This window comes from Mustela erminea, chromosome 8 (assembly GCF_009829155.1).
Source record: "Mustela erminea isolate mMusErm1 chromosome 8, mMusErm1.Pri, whole genome shotgun sequence".
Classification (NCBI taxonomy): Eukaryota; Metazoa; Chordata; class Mammalia; order Carnivora; family Mustelidae; genus Mustela; species Mustela erminea.
Window position 1 is genome coordinate 31,245,587 of NC_045621.1, and position 21,903 is coordinate 31,267,489.

Consider the following 21,903-nt stretch of genomic DNA (forward strand, 5'->3'; position numbering starts at 1 on the left):
CCTGTAGCCTCCTACAATATTGAAAGTAGAGGTGATGTGGTTTAGGAGACCTGGGAAAAGACAAAACCAAGAAATTAAAATCCCTTAATAGTTATTAAATGGAATAATAAGAGATTTTAAAAAGCAGCATCCCTATACTAATGTTATATGACCATTGAAAAACATAATTCAATTTTTTTCTAAAAAAAATCTTTTCAAAGACATATCCACAATATGTGTGTAACAAGCTGTAGGAGCCAGATGAGTTTTAGATCCAGGATCTGGGGGAAAAAATCATTGGAGAAAAATCATTCTCTAACCTTGAAGTTAGTATTACTATTAGTAAATAGAATTAGTTTTAATTACCTTTGAATTGTGTTTTGGACACTGACAATTTTTAAAGTAAATATTCTCTGCTACTTTTATTGCTCATCATTTAGGAGAATCCAAAACCTTGGACATTTTAATAAATCATAAGATTTTTATTGTCAGAATATGAAATTTTTGTATCGAATTGAGAACAGAGAAAAAGACCAGGATATTAAGTATTTGTTTGTGGGTCTCAGGTACTGTTAATAGAGATCAATATTCTGACTCTGTAGGTATAGGAGAGTATTTGGTTGTCACCCAATAAATAATTATTGATTGATTAGTGTGTGAATGAACTAATGAATAAATGAATTAATGCCCTTCACAAGGAATCCTCATAAGGAATAAATTCTTTGTTAGAACTGTCTTTGGATAAATCTAATTTTCTCAAAGGATGAATCAAGTCAATCTTATAATATTAATGAATAAATATGTTTATATTGGATTCTTAAGATTTTGGTGAAAATCAATTGATTTTCCAAGATCTGACCAGTAATAAGATAAGGACAAAAGCTGAGCATTTTCCTAGAATAAGCAAGTTTAAACCATGATCCCTAATAAGTCTAAAGCAAAAATCCATTTACAAACCACAGCCAAGAACAACAATCTGAGGGGTTTGAAGTGGTGGGGGGGTGGGAGGTTGGGGTACCTACCACGTGGTGGGTATTATAGAGGGCACGGATTGCATGGAGCACTGGGTGTGGTGAAAAAATAATGAATACTGTTTTTCTGAAAATAAATAAATTGAAAAAAAAAAGAAAAGAAAAAGGGGAAAAAAAAAAAGAACAATGGGCAGGATTTATCCACTAGTCTACTCATAGGCTACACTACTGGTGTATTTTCTACACACACGTGCAGAGAAACATACACTTATATTGGAATATATCTGATCTACTCACATTTCCAGTCTATTCCCTAAAGAGATGCATGTGAAAGCCTGAAGTGTTTTACTCTCCTAGGACAGAACAAACGTTAAGAACCGTAACTGCTGCTTGCCATCATTGAGAGGAGAGGCAGAACCCCTGATCCACACTTCTGCACTGTTGTTAAGCTCTGTCTCTTCCCTGATGGCTTCTGTGTGCCACCCCCAAGTATTACTCCAATCTTCACATTGACAAAAGCCATGATGTAAGACCCAAGCAAATACTTTCTTTTTAAAGAACCAAGACAGTTGCAGATCTTTTTTTTTTTAAAGGAACACTTATGCTTACCACAGCCAGCTGCTGTTCAATTGTCCTTTTATAATTCTCTAATAAGGAATGCCTAAAGCACTCTCCCGTTTTAAGCATTATAGAATTACTGATAAAAGTAGACATATTGGTTACCTTGAGTTCAGTAAAATTTGCCACCTATTGATGTGTAACGCCAAGTAACTTGATGTTTTAGAGTAAATGGAGGTGAAAATCAGAATTGGTGGGAATTCCCAACAGTACCAGAAAATTAAAAACCCAGATAAATGTAACATGCTGGTAATGAGATGAAATTTGGGGATTAATTGGTCGTGGCTTTCTGAAATTGTGACCATAAAAATCTTAGGTTGACAGATATTATGTAATATTTGCCAATACAAAGGTCAAGCAATCAAATAAATTTTGGACATACTGGTTAGATAAACTAAAATCACAACTATGTTCTGTTACACTTCTCTTAGTCCTTAATGGGCTAACATGCATAGGCCACCTCTGAGAGGGCCATATAAAAAGTATATAGCACTCCAGAAAAGGAATGGGGAAATGAGAGAACATTTCACAGGATTATTTCATCATCAAATTCTTTCTTCCTGAAACATCTATGAACATTTCCTGGAATACAGGTTGGGAATTGCTGACCTAGTTTGGTTTCTTCTTAGTAAAAGTGAAGAAAGAGACTTTGTGAAAGAAATTTATGTAAAACTAAAAAGCAAGCCATTGATAAAACTAAATAATAAAATCAGAATTTCTTCCACTTTCTGTACATTGTTTAGGAACTATTAGAGGGAAGAGGGAAAATCATGATTAGTCATAGAATTATATCAGGTGAACTCTACCTAGATGACAAAAGTTACAAAGAATGAGAAATATCTACTTTTGTTTTGAGGTTGACTCAATATATTTTTAAATAATTGATCGAATCAGAGAAATTATAGACAAGGGAACGATTAGTTCTAAGTAGTTTGACTAATTATCATATTGAATCAATCTTCACAATCTCTGTGAGACAGCATATCAGTTTGATGGCCAAGAGCAGAAAACTCAACAAAAAGCAGCAAATAGCAGCTTAAAAATAGAGGTTTACCTATCTGGAGGTAGGGAGCAGGTCCAGACACAGGAGGATATCTACAAGGATTTGGGCTCTTGCTATCTTCATGCTCTGCCTCTGTGGATGGCTCTCATGGTCATGGTGACTCATCAGTACTGCACCTCTGGTATCTTGTCTGACCTCCTGTTTTGAAGGAGGGTATTGAGAAGGGAACAGAAAATTCATTCCAGCTGGGTCAGTTCTTTTTTTAATCAGAAAAACAGTATCTTTCCTGGAATTTCTACTAAATAGTCTTCTGCTCATATTTGCTTATATCTAATTGTCCAGAAATATCCCATAAGCAAACCTTGAAAATTACATTGGACCATCTTTTCTTTTAAAGCTAGACACACTGTTGTTCCAAACCAAATCAAGGAAATACTAATAAAGAGAAAGGACACATGGCTAGTGCCAAAGTCACTAGGGGTGTCTTCCCATGCAGGAATTATTATTCCTATTCTCATATGAGGAGACTGAAACTTCAGAGATAAATATTTAGTCAACATCACATAGCTAATAAGTGGATATCAGAGGATGAAGCCAGACCTAACTGGGACCTCAAAACTGGTGTATTTCATCAAAATGTAGCTTCTCTAGGAGGTGAACAGAGGCAATCAGGAAGCAACTTTCAAATATAGCTATTGTGTAAAAGACCTACAGAATTTAGACAGGACAAAAATCTGTAGCTTTGGCACATAAGAGGAAAGGAAGGCAGAGGTCTAGGCAGAGGTCTGTGTGTTCAACCGATTCATCCCACAAAAGAAGCTTTAAGTTGATGAGTAAGCATCATTTCTCTTGGCCTCTATAGGCCTACATGGATCATATAAATTCCCAAAACTCTTCTGAGCCCTCTGACTAAAGTCATTAAGAATTTTTCCTCCAAATCCATCCTCCACCCCCTCCTCCCCTCTTCTCTTTCCTCTTCATCTTTCTCTCAAAATTCATGGTCATCTCCTGCCCCCCTTGACTCTCCCCCCCACACCTTTGCAATACATCCGATGTGGTGGGAATTTTCCAGACTAATTTCCTCTCCTAGAATCCAGGAGAAATGAAAAGAAGATGTAAAAATGACCCTCCATCCTAGCTACAGGAGAAGTTTGTGTTGCTAGGAAACCAACGGTAGGTGCTAATCATCCCTCACTAAATGAGGGCAGCTCCCAGCAGAATAATTCTTTTTGTGGAAGAGCCTAGACCGTGATTTCACTTCCTACCTCCAACTGGCTCTGTCCACATGTATGCTTTTATTCCCCAATAACAAGCAGCAGAAATGATTAAAAATAATTTTAGGAATATGAAATTGAACCTATGAGGAAGATCAGAGGACTTGTGTAGCATAATACAGAGCCATACGATTGAAGGTTTCTTACTCTTCAAACATTTAGACCACTGTTTCGAGAGTGGTGCCATTCTGCAGGGGAGCAAACTAGAAAAACATTTGAGTCAGATATGAGTGAAATATATGTTGGAAAGACCAGTGCTGACAGTTTTTACATTTCAACAGAGACAGGCATACAGATAGGTAGAAGTAGTTAATATGTTGTTGTCTGCATACAGCATATCATTACTTCTATCATTAACAAGGTACATCTGCTGAATTGATTTTCTTATCTTTTTTTGTCACAGACATATGTTGTAGGTTGTTTGCTCAAGTCTGGCATGAAGGTAGCTAAAGCTAGAGAAGTCTAGGATTATATCATTTCAGAGTGAGGGAAACGATAATAGAGGAATGATAGGACAGTTTAGAAAAAAAATCATTCATTCATTCACTCATTGAACAAATTATTTACATGCCAGTCATGTGCAAGACTCATCCTAGATGCTGGCACGAAAAGGTCTGACCTCACAGAGCTTATATTTCAGTAGGTGAAATAATTAATACACCAAATAATTAAAAATATGTGTGTTGGATAATACTACAGAAAAGTACTGTAAGGTAAGGAATATAAAAGAAAACACAGAAAAGTACTGTAAGGAAAGGGGATATAAAATGTCAGGGCAGGTGCTGAAAGATGAATTCTGAATTAGAACCTGAAGTGAGGGAGTGAGGTATGCAGATGTCTGGGGGAAGAACATTCCAGGAAGAGTAAATAGCAGGTGAATGGCTCTGTAGCCAGAGTGTACCTGAATTGTTCAAAGAACAGCAAGGAAGCCAGTGAGGCTGCGAAAATGGTAATGACAAAGAGAACAGCAAGAATGGAGTTAGAGAGTCATGGGGTGGAGGGGGTTATAAATGTGAGAAGCAGGGGGTCTATAAGACCTTGTAAGGTCTTATAGTTCATAGCAGGACTCTGGCTAGTCTCTGAGATAAATGATGTGACCAGAGTCAGTACTCACAGAATAACCATATGTTCTTCTACATATCCCAGTCTCCATTGCAGCTGGGGATATGCCAGGTCCCAGCTCTGAGCAGAAATGATGTGTATCACTTCTGGGTCAAGGCATTAAAGAGACATTCTGCTTCCTTCATATCCTCCTGCTCTACTACCATAACCTTTAAATTCAAGTGTTCTAAACGGAAACAGTTAGAACCATCTGACCCATGTCAGACATCACCTGAATGAAAAATAAAGCTTTTGCTACCACATGTCACGGAAATTGTTAAGGGACATTTATTTCAGCAGCAGAGCTTGGCCTGCCTAATACAGATGTGAAGCTATTAGAATAGTTTTGAACAGAAGACTGACATTATCTACCTCACATTTAACAAGATGACTCCAGCTGCCATGTTGAGGATAGTCTATGAGGTTAGGGGTGAGGGGAAAGGGGGAGGGAGAGGGATGCAGTAGGAGTCCACTGCACTGGTCCAGATGGAGATAGTGGTGGTTGGGCAAGGTTCATATTGGTCATAGTGGTAAGAGGTGGTCGAATTCCAAGTATGTTGCTGACAGACTGACAATAAGGCATGAGCACAGAGAGACTCTGAGAAAAGACGGGTGTAGTTGCCATCAAATGAGCTGGGAAGGCTGAAAGAAGGGAAAAGACCAGGAACTAAGTTTGACATTAGAGATACATATTACTCACTCAGAGGAAGGATATCAAGTAAGCAGTTGGAAATAAGCTTCTGGAGAAACGGCTTGTGGTATATACTTGAGCGCTACCAGCACATAGATTATTTTAGTCATGAGACTAAGTAAGGTTTCCCAGAGGATGAGTATTACAGAAGAAAAAGGAATCCTATACATATGATGCTTAGTGAAAATGAATACAGAGTCTAGAAATGGTGTTAGGTCAACTTAGGCTGATAAACCTCATGTAAGAAAAAGCAGACAAAAGCTATGCTGAAAAATACTTTGGCAGAGCCTCTTCTCTTCAGTATTCTGAAGCTGAGGCAGGATTTATGGTGACAGTGGTTTCAGAGTAATGAGTTTTCACCAGCGAATTAGGACAAGCCTAAAAAGAAGTTACGTGAAGATGTTTATGTGGGACTACAGTGTCTGTGTGCGGAGAACAATCAAAGTAGTGTCTGCACATAAAGAGCAACAATTACTGATGAGAAGAGAAGACATTTATCAAAATGACACCATCCGTCACTGTCAAGCATCTTGGCATTTGAATCCTGACTAAGACCTGTCATCTGCTTTGCTCATGCGCTGACCATACAGCCACAGGGCAAGATCCACAGACTTCTTTCTAGAGCTCCCTCTGAAGGAGAACAGGTGATATCTCCACTCTAATTTGGTTCCATTTGCCCATGTGCAAATCACCCTTCCCCTGGTGAAGGACCTGAGTGGCAGGTCAATTAAATAACATGAATATGTACGTGTGTTTCCTATCGTGTATTTTCAGGATAAGCTAAATGCAGAAACAAACAGCTGTATGACCTTAGTGACTGAACACAATAGAAGGTTTATTATTTAATTTGATCACAATCCAATTGGATATTTGATGAGTGCCCTTCCATGTAATTCTAATATACACTGTCCATTATATACACTACTAACCATGGTTCTAATATACAGAACTCCACAATTTTCTAGGGCCTCTGTGTTTTTCACTAAGACCTACTGCATCAAGGCAGGGAATGAGAGAAGAGAATGTGTGTGGAACATTTCACAGGTATTTTTAAGATGTCACACCTGGAAAAGGCATTCATTGCTTCCATCCATATTCCATTGGCCTGAACTCAGTCCATGGCCTCACCTAACTTCAAGAGCAGATGGGAACAGCTGTCAGCTCTGTGTCTAAGAAGAGGAATGGTTGGGTGAGTGTCTAACCATTCTCTGCCACTGTGTGAAAAGCTGCATTCTTACCCAGATGTTGGCTAGATTCATGAATCTGAACTTAGAAATTCAACACAGCTTTGTGATAAAACAGATGCAAAGGTTCACTGAATTCAAGGTTATTCATTTCTATTTCTATCAGCCATAAGACTAAAGTTATTTATCTTTCGAATATGATCTTGGGACTGGTCCAAAACCTTTACCAACCATTATCAAATAATTAATCCAAGTTATCAAGCCTTTCTGACCATGGTCCTGAGCACTCACTACCTAAAGATAAATAAGAAGTGGCCCCTGTCCTCAGTGACCTCACACTTGTGAGGGGGAAACAAAAGTATAGGACAATCTTACAGGTACCTGAGGAGGGGGTGATAATTAATCCTAATCAGCATGGTAGAGTTTGGAGGTGAGTTCTGGGGAAACATGAAAAAGAGATGGCACTTGAAATCACAGTTAGAGACTGAGAGAGAATTCTCCACGCAAAAAAGAAAAGAAAGAGAATTATGAAAGAAGGAAATCACACCATCCATCAGCTGAGGTCCAAGGGATCTGCAGAAGGGACAGCTTATTGTGAGATTGTGAGAGACTTTAAGGATTGGACTAAGAAACCGAGACCTTGTCCCAGAAGCCAAGCCATCTGAGGTTGTGCCAGAGTGACAAGGTTCAAGTCATATCTTAGAAGGATGCTTTAGGCAAAGAGAGAATGTAGACTGCAGCTGGGAGGGAGAGAGAGTGAGCAGTTAAGAAGCTCTTATAATTGCACACATAAGGATGGAGAGAAGGTAAGTTTAATGACTAAGCCTTCTACTTTGAAATATAAAATCAATAAGCTTTGCAGCTTTGAAGGGAGCTAGGAGGGGAAGGATAAGGGAGTGTAAGAACTATACCCATTTACCTTTGTTTTCCTGATCATTGGCCTGATGCCTGGAACTTAGCAAGCTTTCTTGTTTCTGCCCAAGGGAAGGGGTTTCAGAAGACTGAGAAAGTTCTTAGGTATAAAACAAGCTTCTTTTGCTCTTTAAAAGCTCTCTAATCCTGGAAATTTGTTCAATGAAGATTAAAAATCTTTCATTGTAACACACTTGATTGTTGAGGCTGTGGGGAAATGGGCACTGTTGGACATTGCCAATGGAAGTGTGAGTGAGTACAAATTCAACTGAGGGTGATTTGGCAGGATCTGTTAAAATTACAAGTGCACATACCCTTGGACCCAGATTCCATTTCTGAGAAGTGTTCCAAAGATATACATGTACATCTTCAAAATGGTTTCTGAAAGAGTTCCCCGTTGCAGCCTTGTTTTTAACTGCAAAAGATTGAAACTCAAATGTTCCTAAACAGGAAACTGATTAAGTAATTTATGGTGTATCATAAAATGGAATTCTGTGTGAGTGTAAAAATAAAAAAAGAAAAAAACATACTTCCTATGGATTGATAAAGATCTTCAAGATGTATGAAGTAAAGAAAGTAAAATGTGAATACTGTACATAATATGTGACCTTTTAAGTAAAAAAGGAGATCTGAAATTATATTTATATTTTCTTTCTGATGCATAAAAATTCTGGAACCACACAAAAGAAATAAGAAATGTCCTTAAATCATATGACAGTATTACCTATTCAAAAATTAAACTAAAATTACCATCTTTTCCTACAATTGTTTAACATGTAGGTGTGCCTGGGTGGCTCAGTGTGTTAAGCATCTGACTCAGGTTGATTTCAGCTTAGGTCATGAACTCAGGGTCTTGACATTGAGCCCCGTGTTGGGCATGCAGTCTGCTTAGGACTCTGTCTCTCCCTCTGCCTCTCCCACCCCCATACCCCCATTGCATGCTCTCAATCTCTCTCTCTAAAATTAAAAAAAAAAAATTATTAAAAAAAAATGTAAAACACTCTCTCACTTTCATCCTTATTTCTTTTTCCCTGAGTCCCAAGTAACATACTAACTTAAATTTGCCTCAAGACTCATATAAGATTAGATTAGATTCTTTCTGTGATCACCAAGTCGGTATAGTATTGGCACAAAAACAGACCCATAGATCAATGGAACAGAATACAGAGCCCAGATATAGACCCTCAGCTCTATGGTCAACTAATCTTCAACAAAGCACCAAAAAATATCCATGGAAAAAAGATAGTCTCTTCAGTAAATGGTGCTGGAAAAATTGGACAGCTACATACAGAAGAATGAAACTCAATCATTGTCTTATACCATACACAAAAATAAGTTCTAAATGGATGAAAGACCTCAGTCTGATACGGGAATCCATCAAAGTCCTAGAGGAAAACATAGACAGTAACCTCTTCAACATTGGCCACAGCAACTTCTTTCAAGACATGTCTCCAAAGGCAAGGGAAACAAAAGCAAAACTGAACTTCTGGGACTTCATCAAGATAAAAAGCTTCTGCACAGCAAAGGAAACAGTCAATAAAACAAATAGGCAACCCTCAGAATGGGAGAAGATATTTGCAAATGACACTACAGATAAAGGGATAATAACCAAATTCTCTAAAGAACTTCTCAAGAAATGTTGAAAAACAAAAATAAAACTGGGGGCATCACGTTACCTGATTTCAAGCTTTGCTACAAAGCTGTGATCACCAAGACAGCATGGTACTGGCATAAAAACAGACACATAGACCAGTGGAACAGACTAGAGATCCCAGATATGAACCCACAACTCTATGGTCAAATAATCTTCGACAAAACAGGAAAAATATACAGTGGAAAAAAAAAAACAGTCTCTTCAATAAATGGTGCTGGGAAAACTGGACAGCTACATGTAGAAGAATGAAACTCAACCATTCTCTTACACCATACACAAAGATAAACTCAGAATGGATACAAGACCTCAATGTGAGACAGGAATCCATCAGAATCCTAGAGGAGAACATAGGTAGTAACCTCTTTGATATCAGCCACAGCAACTTCTTTCAAGATACACTTCTCCAATGAAGACATACAAATGGCTATCAGACACATGAAAAAAATGTTCAACATCACTAGCCATCAGGGAGATTCAAATTAAAACTACATTGAGTTATCACCTTACACCAGTTAGAATGGCCAAAATTAACAAGACAGGAAACAACATATGTTAGAGAGGATGTGGAGAAAGGGGAACCCTCTTACACTGTTGGTGGGAATGCAAGTTGGTGCAGCCTCTTTGGAGAACAGTGTGGAGATTCCTCAAGAAATTAAAAATAGAACTTCCCTATGACCCTGCCATTGCACTCCTGGGTATTTACCCCAAAGATACAGATGTAGTGAAAAGAAGGGCCATCTGTACCCCGATGTTTATAGCATCAATGGCCACAGTCACCGAACTGTGGAAAGAACCAAGATGCCCTTCAACGGACCAATGGATATGGAAGATATGGTCCATATACACTATGGAGTATTATGCCTCTATCAGAAAGGATGAATACCCAACTTTTGTAGCAACATGGATGGGACTGGAAGAGATTATGCTGAGTGAAATAAGTCAAGCAGAGAGAGTCAATTATCATATGGTTTCACTTATTTGTGGAGCATAACAAATAGCATGAAGGACAAGGGGAGATGGAGAGGAGAAGGGAGTTGAAGGAAATTGGAAGGGCAAGTGAACCATGAGAGACTATGGACTCTGAAAAACAATCTGAGGGTTCTGAAGGGGCGGGAGGTGGGAGGTTGGGGGAACCAGGTGGTGGGTATTAAAGAGGGCACGGATTGCATGGAGCAACTGGGTGTGGTGCAAAAACAATGAATACTGTTACGCTGAAAAGAAATTAAAAAAAAAAAAACAAAAAACAAAAAACAAAAGACACTCAAAAACAAATAACCAAGTCAAAAAAATGGGCGGAAGGCATGAACAGACACTTTTCCAAAGAAGACATACAAATGGCTAACAGACACATGAAAAAGTGTTCATTTTCATTAGCCATCAGGAAAATTCTAATCAAAACCACACTGAGATACCACTTTACACTAGTTAGAATGGCAAACATTGACGTGGTAAGAAACAAATGTTGGAAAGGTTGTGAAGAAAGGGGAACCCTCGTACACTGTTGGTGGGAATGCAAGGTGGTACAGCCACTTTGGAAAACAGTGTGGAGATTCCTCAAAAAGTTAAAAATAGAGCTATCCTATGACCCTGTAATTGCACTACTGGGTATATACCCAAAGATACAAATGTAGTGAAAAGAAGTGCCACATGCACCCCAGTGTTCATAGCAGCAATGTCCACAATAGCCAAACTATGAAAAGAGTGAGATGCCCTTCAACAGATGAATGGATAAAGAAGATATGGTCCATATATACAATGGAATATTACTCAGCCATCAGAAAGGATGATTACCGAACTTTTGCATCAGCATGGATGAAACTGGAGGAGATTATACTAAGTTAAATAAGTCAAGCAGAGAAAGTTAATCATCATATGGCTTCACTTATTTATGGAACGTAAGGAATAGCATGGAGGACATTAGGAGAAGGAAGAGAAAAATGATGGGGGAGGGGCAATCAGAGGGAGAGATGAACCATGAGAGACTATGGACTCTGGGAAACAAACTGAGGGTTTCGGAGGGCAGAGGGGTGGAGAGATGGCTAAGCCCAGTGATCGGTATTAAGGAGGGAACATATCTCATGTAGCACTGGGTGTTATATGCAAACAATGAATCATGGAACACTACATCAAAAAAACAAATGATGTACTGTATGGTGACTAACATAACATAATAAAATAATCATGAAAAAAAGATTAGATTCTTTCATAAGAAGATTCTGTGAGAGGTGGAAGTATAGGTAGAGGGAACAGAGAGGCAAGTCTTGAGAATTCTGAATGTCTGAAAAAGTGAGATAAGGGGTGACCCACTAGAAAGGAAAGTGTGGGGAAGAAAAACAGAGTACCTAAGAGGATCCTTATCTGCTTTATAATATTGTAGCATATTTAAAATACATGGATAATTTCTCAGGCTATTCATCACAAAGATGCTATTTCTTTAGGGTTTTTTCGGTGACCATGACATGGCCATTAGTTAAACAGAAGTATAGGCAGAGTTTTCTAGAATTGAAATATTAATAAACTTGAGGTTTGTGGTTCCTTGAAATATTCCCCTAGGTGTTTCATAAAAATTGGATCTCCCTCAAAATTGAAGGTAAATGCGTCTGGACTCCCTGGCAATTTACCAACCTATGAGGCCTTCATCTGAAGAATATTGATAGATGTATCTAGGCAAAGGTTGGTGTTTGGCCAATATCTTGTGGAAACAAGAAAATTAACTATTGCTACCCAACCAGCACAATCTTAGGAAACCAGGACCTATCAGAGTAATAGATTCCCTCACACTTCCCATTTTACATCGCTTACATTCTTGAAGAGTCACCATGATCTTAGAAGGTTTTCTTATAGAGGTGCCAGGGTGGTCCAGTCAGTTGAGCATTTGACTTCCACTCAGGTCATGATCCCAGGAGCCCGGAATGGAGCCCCAGGTCAGGCTCCCTGCTCAGCAGGGAGTCTGCTTCTTCCTCTCCTACTTCCCCTCTCCCTGCTCCTGCTCTCTCTTGCTCTCACATGCTTTCTCGCTCAAATAAATAAATAAAAAATTTTAAAAAACATTTTCTTAAAAAAGAAAAAACGTTCTTATAGCCAGAGATATATTATAAGGAACTTATGCAAAAATAAATAAATAAATAAATAAATGAACAAAACACAAACCCCCAAAACAAGAACAAAAAAAGCCAAAAACGTATTCTCCCTAAAAGTAAAGTTGCTCACTTTGTTCACCAATAAAACTTTATAGGTAACTAAATAACATACAACCAAAAAGGGAGTGGAACCAGTAAGTAAATGAAGAGTCTCTCAATTTGTCTCCTTACTATACTCGGGAAATCTATGGAGAGCAATATGGAAGACACTTGCTGATAATCTTAGCTCAAAATCCACATCCTGGGACACCGGGCTGCTGGTTTTAATTACACAAGCCAAATTTCCACCACCGCCAATGCTCATTCGGGAGTTAAGAAAGAAGCTTTTATCATTTGCCCTCTGGTAGAAATTCTTCTATTCCTACTGTCAATAAAACCTCTTATTATATTTATTTTCTTCTACCACAAACATCTCTGACATTTCTCATGACTTTCTGGGGAATACGCCTATCACCTCACTGAAGAGGGAAGCCTGGTATTATTGGTCCTCACCACACGAACTCAGACCACAGGGAAGGAGACACAGTGAATGTCATTCCCACAGATGGCCTGGAAAAACCTCGACTATTGACAGTACACTGGAAGTTATGGCAGATTTTGAAGCCTCCAGTTTTTCATTTGCTGCTTCTGCATGGAGGCCTCCCACCACCCATCTGTCCACACTTCAGCCTCTACTACTAATCAGGAAAAACTCTTGACCTTGGGCATAGAGTGTGACTGTCTTGACATTATTGTTATTCTTTATAAGAGAAATTAGATTCTGGTCCTGACAAAGGGTAGGGATGGGAGTTGGACTGAGGCTTTCCAGGGTGTTTGGATCTCTCTCCTCTGTGTCCCAGAAACCTGTGCCCACTCAAGCCAACGCCTGTGGTAATATTCCCAAGCAGGTCAAATGTGATATTTTTTTTTCCTGTTGCTAATCATCGCATAGCTTTAGATATCTCTTTTAGTCTCTCGAGTTAGATAGAATGTCTCATTCCTCCATGCTCCCCTACCATGGCTTTTTTTTTTTTTTATCTGTTGTATAAGATGATTATCTTCCATCCAGTCTGGTACAGTGGCTGATAATTTTCTCAGAAACAGGCTATAACTTAGTCACCTGTAACCATCAGAGTCCTTGACGCAGCCAAGACATTGGCAAGCTGCAAGTTCTCGTGAAATATCTGCTCAGAATTTCAGAGGCATGCAACAGGAATCATTCCTCTGATATCAGTATTTAGAGCTGCAGAAGAACTTAGAAATGATCAAACATTATAAATTTTTAGTTTTGATTCTGGTATTTCTAGCTGTATTATAAATATCCACCCCTTGGGCAAATATTTTTTGTAGTTTTAATTGTGATTACATTTATTTATTATATAATTGTTAATACAAGGGACTATTTGACACTTTTTAATAAAAATGAAAATCTCTGAGCTGGCAATCAATCCTTTCTCTGTTATTTATTTGGTTGAAAAAAGAAAGCTAAAATGGCTTGCCTTAATTTAAGTTTACCATAGCGCCTCCTGTGGTTCTTGGTCTTACAAGATAATGAATCAGTCAATAAAACCACAAAGTTGATTTCACAAAACATGGTGGGGATAGGAAATGACCTGAAGGAAACGATCAGCCAAAGCAGGGACTAGAGAGTACAACAAGTTATGGATGAGTACCAACTACACACAGCAACTGTTCTTGCCTTCATGGAACTTTCTGTCTGTCCAGAGAGACCGGCCTTAATAAAATAATAAACACATTTAGACATAGAAGAAATTCTCTTAACTACCCACTACTTGTCAGTTTGAGGGATTAACCAACACTCTCCACTCACGCTATAAAACTTCCTGACTGATGCTCTCAGCCTGCAGACCACTCTTTGCCAGAAGGCTCAGCTCCCCTGATCCCACTGATTATGGTCTATGCTTTCCAGGACTCAGCTGTATTTGTTCCCAAACCCATTGATGCCAGTTGTATAATTTATTGTAATTAAATAACTTGGATACATATTATTCAAAGCTAGGAAGCAAGAGTGTGAAAAGAGTTTTTCTATGAAAACTATACAAATGCTATAGAAAGCTGCAATCAGGACAAGCTACTTTAAAAGTTTATTAAATTAAGTGTGGGTGAGGCAACTGTAAATGACTGGCAAGAAAAACACAAAATATAAACGATTCTCATTTCAGATTGCCTCTCAAATGTCTTTTAGTTCTCTCTAATTAAAAAAAAATAGAAAATGTAAATATTGCATTTTTATGTGTGATTGATACAAGAAAGGTGATGGAGGGGGGGCACCTAGGTGCCTAGGTGGCTCAGTTGGCTGAGGATCTGACTCTTGATTTCAGCTCAGGTCCTGGTCTTAGGGTCATGAGATCGAGCCCTCCTCGATGGAGATGAGTATGGAGATGCGTTCCATATTCAGCGAGGAGTCTGCTTGAGATTTTCTCTCCCTCTGCCCCTTCCCCACTCACACACATTTTTTTTTTCTCTCTCCCTCAAATAAATAAATCTTAAAAAAAAAAAAATAGAAAGGTAATGGAGGACTTTAGTTAGTAGACTCAAACTCAAGAAAAAGGCCTGGTTCTACATCATAAGATTAGAAAATAGATGAATATTTTGTTTTAACTTAACATGAAATATTTAAATATATGTTTCATTCTCCCCCCTCCAAATTCACTGCTTTAAAAGACTTGATTAATCAACTACCAGTCTTAGATGAAAGCACGTCCCTTGAGTATGAAATGCTTGCTGTACATGTTTCTGAGGTTAAACTGGATATGATTTTTCTCCAGGCAGTCCCTCCAAAGAACACATAGACATTCAGTGATTGGGAGGAAGCTGGCTTGCAGGTGTATAGGTAAAAAGTAACAAACTAATTATAAAAGTTGCCTAATATTTTAAGAATATTCTCATTTAAATCTTTTGAAATTTTTCTTAAAATGTTTACCACATATACCATTTAACACACATCACCTATTTGAAACTTAATGTAATTCACAAAAGAGTTTTTATGAAGTTATGAGCTCCTGAATTGGTTACAAAAACAGACTTCTATTTCTAATACTTCCCAGAATCAGGCAGGGAGAACTCCATGTCTCTGTCCAAACCTCAGGACTGTTGCTCATTTCTCATGATGAAATATATAAAGGGAAGCATATAATTTGTGAATTCTGTATTCATAAGTGTTGAATCTGCTAGAAATATGCATATTACACTGGGTCAGCTAGTTATTAGTTGATTATAGTTATAGTTCTTGCTTTAAAGAAAAAGCATAATGGGGCACCTGGTGGCTTAGTCATTTAGGCATCCAATTCTTGGTGTTGGTTCAGGTTGTGATCTCAGGGTTGTCAGATCAAGCCACACATTGAGCTCAATGGACAGTAGGAGTCTGCTTGAGATTCTCCCTCTCCCTCTCCCTCCTTTTTTGCCCCTCCCCCCTCAAATAAATAAATAAATAAAATCTTTAAAGAAAAGGCCCAGTGTGAAAGGTTCTCCTAGCAAGAGCACTCATGCTGGTAAAGATGTCCATGGAACACTTCCCCTTCAGAGGCAGTGTTAAGTTATGGCAGGAAGGATGAGTAGAAGCCAGCCTGGCCCTTGGGAAAAAGCCAGGTATTGGAAAAGAACAATTCAAGTAGATGGACTAGCATGTGCAAAGGTCCTGAGGCAGGAAGAAACTAACCTTTTAAAGAAACCAAATGGTTTATGTGAGTCCAGACCGACTGGAGCAGAAGGGGAACACTGAGAGGCAAAGACATGAGACGGAAGAGAAAGAGGATCAGAGATTGATACAGAGGGCAGTAAGAGAGGGGGAGAAAGCAGAATCTGTTCTGTAGAACTCAGTTCTGTAAGATGTCATCCCTTCCCTTCCAAGCCCTTGAGAACCCAGGTAGTCCCACGACATAAAGAAACTGAGGTCAGGTGAACTACTTCCTCTCTTCCGCCATGAAAGAATCCAACTCCATCTTATTTTCTGCACTACCAAAATTATTGTGTTATATGCCAAGAATGGCCACCCTGCTGTCAGATTATTCCCCTAGTTACCCCAGCGTAATCCAACTCCCCCACTTTACACCCACGAGGATAAAGCCATTCTTTGCAGCTACTTCGGAGACTATCCCTCAGCGCTCCGCCGCGCCTGCCTTCACTGACACACTCCTCCACTTCACTCCCCCCTCCCCAGCTTCCCACCCCCACCACTTCCTGGCCCTCCCACCATTCCACCAAAAAAACCACCCAGGCCTCCAGCCAGGAAAAGTTGTTAAACCCTGTCCTCTGCAACTTCACAGCACATTTGCTTGAATACCAAAAGAGGATTCGTCTTGGCCAATGAGGAACAAATGAATATGCAGCGATTCGCCGCTTGCTGTACAGCCCTGCCAACAATTCCCACTGCTGTGTTCTCTTCTGTTTTTATAATCAATTAAAAAGGCTTGGTTCGTTAGGGGCAGTTTTCCCCCTCCAGACCATGGAAGAAGCAGCAAGCAGCCCTCCGAAAAGGCACAAATCTCTTCTGAGAAATGTCTAGCAGAGAGAGCTTCTTACAGGAACACTTTATTTTAATGGTCCTTTAATGCGGAATCGACAATGGAGCTCTCACTGAAGCCCGCACAGCGGCCTCATTCACCCTAAATAAAAATGACTCTGTTGCCAGAGATCGGTCACAGCCAAGGTATCAACCTCCGCCGTACCCCCAGGGGAGCAGCGGAAGGAGAAACGCCCTCTCTGTGCTTCGCTTTGACCCTCCACCCCCTAATCCCGCTTTCTGGTTCCCTATTTAGATGAGCATCCCTGATGCATTTAGCGAATTCTTCCTCCGTCGAGTCTCCGTAGGAATCTGCTTTCTGAGAAGCGGCTTGTGCTTCCGAGAAACCGAAGGGAGCCTCGCGGGTTTGCAGGCTCGCGGGTGGGTGAGCCAAAGAGCCAGGGAAGGCAGCGCATGACTAACCGGCGTGACGCGGCACCCGTGAGCGCTCGACAGCCACTCATCACCAGCAGCAGATTGAAGGTAATGTTCTAAGAGGTCTTCAAGCTGCTGGGAAATTGTGGGTTTCAGAAATGTTCTCTAAACCTTGAGAAAATTCCAACGGCATTGCTGCGAATACATTGAAATGGTCACCCGAGGAATGGACGGAGGACGGACAGCTCGCCCCGGCATCAGAGCGGCCCCTGCCCATCATCACAGCGCCCCCTGCCCTCTATCACAGCGCCCACCGCCTGCCATCACAGCGCCCCCCGCCCGCCATCACAGCGCCCTCCGCCCGCCACCACAGCGCCCCCTGCCCTCTATCACAGCGCCCCCCGCCCGCCATCACAGCGCCCCCTGCCCTCTATCACAGCGCCCCCCGCCCGCCATCACAGCTCCCCCTGCCCTCTATCACAGCGCCCCCCGCCCGCCATCACAGCGCCCCCTGCCCTCTATCACAGCGCCCCCCGCCCGCCACCACAGCGCCCCCTGCCCTCTATCACAGCGCCCCCCGCCCGCCATCACAGCGCCCCCCGCCCGCCACCACAGCGCCCCCTGCCCTCTATCACAGCGCCCCCCGCCCGCCACCACAGCGCCCCCTGCCCTCTATCACAACGCCCCCCGCCCGCCATCACAGCGCCCCCCGCCCGCCATCACAGCGCCCCCTGCAGGGCCCTCGGGAGGGACAAGGTGATGGCCGCGCTAAAGCTCCACCAAGAGGCAGGTGGGAGAAGTCACCAGAGGCAGAGAAAGCCGACCTCAGGGACAGCCTAACGGAGAGGGCTGTCACCTGGCTGAGGGGTAGGCGCCGACTGCTGAGTAGCTGGAGCCAAGAACAAAGGCGGGTCCTGTTAACGCTGTTTATTAAGCAAGCCAAGCCCAAGGAGCAGCCTCAGCGCAGGAACCACGCAGAGCAAAGTGCAGGCGCTCTGCCGCCTTGCCTCCTGGGGTAGAGCTATTCCTACCCGAGGATTTTACAGGGGTAGTATCTGGCGTCCAGATCGTGATAATACTAGGGAATAATAAGGTAGCAAATACTAACGTGACCACGCAAGACTTTGGGAATGTTATAAGGTGTCAATGTCCATCTAGCTCAAAGAAACACAAGGTCAAAGGGCAAGCGGAACAAGACAAAGTGGTCAGCCTAAGGGGATGGTGCAGTAGATCACGAAGGGCGTAGGTCCGGGAATCCTACAACACAGCTCAGGGTTCAGTTTTCCAGGCCCTTTCCTGTTCTCTGGGAACTTCAGTGAGTTACTTCTCTGTTAAGTGGAGCCAGTGGTAGCATCCAGGTCCTCAGCTTGCCTATATTCAATAAGACAAACCACAAAAAGCGCTCTACCCAATGTCGGTCACATAGTAAGCACACGAAAAAATGGTCTCTGGCATTCCTTGGTGTGTTAAGGGCAGCCTGGCACCACCACTGCCGCCCATCCAATGCGTAGGCTTCCCTGACTCCTGCTTTCACGTGTGGGGGATCTCCTGCAGAGAGCTCTCAGCATTCCCATGCATCTGCATTGATTCCGCAGATTCCTAACTCCCCGTCTTCCTTGATTTTTCCGTTGAATTTATCATCCTCCAAAGCCTTCTCACGCTAGCTGTCATTTGATATTAAATGCCAATGGGAGAGAAAATGGCTGCTCCTGATGAAACTGGTATTAGCCTGGGATAAACAATCAAGGCCATCTGTAATGAGGGATGAATCGTCTGGGTCTGAGTCTGGTCCATTACAGAGTTCCAAGATAAAATGGAAACACACCAGAGCCAGTCTTTTCTTGTCTCTGATTAAGCAGCCTAAAGGGGAAGGTCTCTAATTGTTGGAGGAATATGGTGCCTCTTGTTCGAAGGAAGCAGTGGGGACGTAGTCTCTTAACACTCATTGACATTGCAGTCCTGTTCCAGAAAGACTATTTCTGTGGAGCCCAGGGGAAAGAGCAGAGTACAGCGCTTTCTCCCACACCCCAAATTACAAAAATAACAGGCACACTCTTTAATAGCAACCTAAGAGAAGTGTCAATTACAAAAATGAAGTATTTAGTAACTGCATAATTATTTAACACATTTCTCCAAATAACTCAAGTTGTTTATAAACAGTCTAAAAACACCAAAGAGAATATTATACTCTGATAAAACCCAAGTTGTTTTATTGCTAACTTTTCACTCACTTCTCTGATTTGGCCTGGTATTCTTGAGAATAAATCAGTGCTAAGGCGTCCTCAGAGGACGAACAGGGTCTTTGACCAAAGTCTTAACCAATGTACCGTATTTAGACTCCCCACATCATGAAAGGAGTCTCTAAATCTCCCTTCATTACCCATCAGAGGAATGGTCACCACCATTGTAAAGGAACGAACTGTATTTTCTTTCTTTCTTTCTTTCTTTCTTTCTTTCTTTCTTTCTTCCTTCCTTCCTTCCTTTCTTTCTTTCTTTCTTTCTTTCTTTCTTTCTTTCTTTCTTCTTTCTTCCTTCCTTTCTTTCTTTCTTTCTTTGAGAGAGAGGGAGGGAGAGAGGGAGAGCAGGAGGGCAGAGGGAGATGGAGAGAGAATGTGAAGCAGACTCTGTGCTCAATACGGAGCATACTCAGGGTTCGATCTCACAACCCTGAGATCACGACCTGAGCCAAAACCACGAGTCAGATGCTTAACCCACCGCACCACCCAGGTGTCCCTGTGTTTTCTGAAGAGCAAGTTAGAAAGCAAGGCAGAGAGGGATGTAACGAGACCAAATATCCAGCTCTTCATCTAGAGCTCATTCTATCAAGATATGTGGAATTATGGCTACCATGCACCCAGCAGATGCCTTGGTTTTCCTCTGCAGAGACGTGAGTAACAGACAGGGACTCTGTCTCTAGGGAGTGTGGGGATGAGGGTCTACATCTTAGCAAGGAGGTCGGATGACCTAAAGCTGTCCCTCTCTCCAATTTGATATCTTTCTACCCTTTCCTTCCCAGCATCCCAATACTGTACCACAACAGACCGAACCTATAGTTACTCCTCCAGTTCACACATGTGTTTCCCTCTGCTCACAGCAACCTTGCCCCTTTTCTTGTGACATCTGCTTTTCCTTTTAATCTGAGTTTAGTCATCTCTTCCAACAAGGTCCTTCCCTGCCATACCAACTAAGTAGCATTATGTGCCTTCCATATGTAATTTTCTAGCAAAGTATAGATCTTCTATCTTAGCGTCTATCATAAGTTTATTTGATAAGACTTTTGGTTGCAAGATGTGAAAATCAGCTTAAGGGACCATAAGTAATATACAGATGTGGTGTTACCTTTCATAATCCAGGCCTTAGGGAAGGACTAGCACTAGAAATTGAAAGTTGTTATTCTTTCTCCCTTGTGTTTTGGCTAATTTCTGCATATCTACTTCCTTTCTATTGGTTTCTGTAAAACAGCTTTCTCTGCTCTCTAACCATATGGAAGAACATGGCAGGTGGCTCTAGCCAAAGCAGAAAACACAATGTCCCTGAATGACAGCCCCAAATTTCTGCCATAATCTTATGGGCCCTATTTAAGTTAGGCTTCTAGCTGAGGGCCCATTTTAGAGAAGAGAACAATGGCTATGGGATGACCTGTTATTCCAAAATATCTAGAGTACCATAACATTCACAACTGCCTACTTGCATGTCTACATACTTGATCATCAGTAAACTTTGTAAAGAGTTTTTTTTTTCCTTATTTAAAGATTTTTATTTATTTATTGGACAGAGAGGTCACAAGTAGGCAGAGAGGCAGACAGAGAGAGAGGAGGAAGCAGGCTCCCCGCTGAGCAGAGAGCCCGAGGTGGGGCTCAATCCCAGCACCCTGGGATCATGACCTGAGCCGAAGGCAGAGGCTTAACCCACGGAGCCACCCAGGCGCCCCAGATCATCAGTAAACTTTGTAAAAGTAGGTCAATGGACCACATCTATCTTATTCACATTGTTTCCTCATGGAACTCTGTGCCAAACATTACAAATGTCCATTTTGTAATATTAAAAAAAAAAAGGCCTAAAACAAAAGTAAAGCCCTGTATAATTCCCTCCATACCAAAGACTTCCTTCTTCCTATCTTTCAAACCTATTTTGCCCCACCCCACTCACATGTTAGCCCTACTATCACCACCAACTGTGGATGGTGATCTCCTATATTTCTTCTATATTTTAACCTCTATAAAATCATTCCTTGTCCTCCATAAACACTCCGAGGGACTTTGTACTTCATATGTCTCTCCACCTGGAATAACAATTAAGAAATACAAAATATTTATATCTTAACTATGTTGCAGACATAGTGATAGATATATCACATACTTTTTGTCTAATCTTATAACACTCAATATTTTGCCCAGCTGAAACTTGGATATAGCTGAAAAACTTGTTCAAGGTCACAACTAATAAATAATCTTAATCCAAAATCCAATATCTTTTTCCTCTTAATCTTTCCACTCATGT

At 41.0% G+C, this 21,903-nt stretch overlaps 2 long non-coding RNA genes across 2 annotated transcripts in view; one reads left to right on the top strand and one right to left on the bottom strand.

The window, feature by feature from the left end:
• Positions 1-18,318, bottom strand: LOC116597633. Its single transcript, XR_004288702.1, has 3 exons — positions 18,260-18,318; positions 2,623-2,769; positions 1-50 (listed from the first exon to the last, which is right to left on the bottom strand). It is a non-coding gene; the product is annotated as an uncharacterized LOC116597633 (long non-coding RNA).
• The window catches only part of LOC116597632, a 16,860-nt gene continuing 12,178 nt past the window's right edge, over positions 17,222-21,903 (top strand). The window contains exon 1 of the long non-coding RNA XR_004288701.1: positions 17,222-17,511. This is a non-coding gene — a long non-coding RNA (uncharacterized LOC116597632). The remainder of the gene's footprint in view (positions 17,512-21,903) is intronic.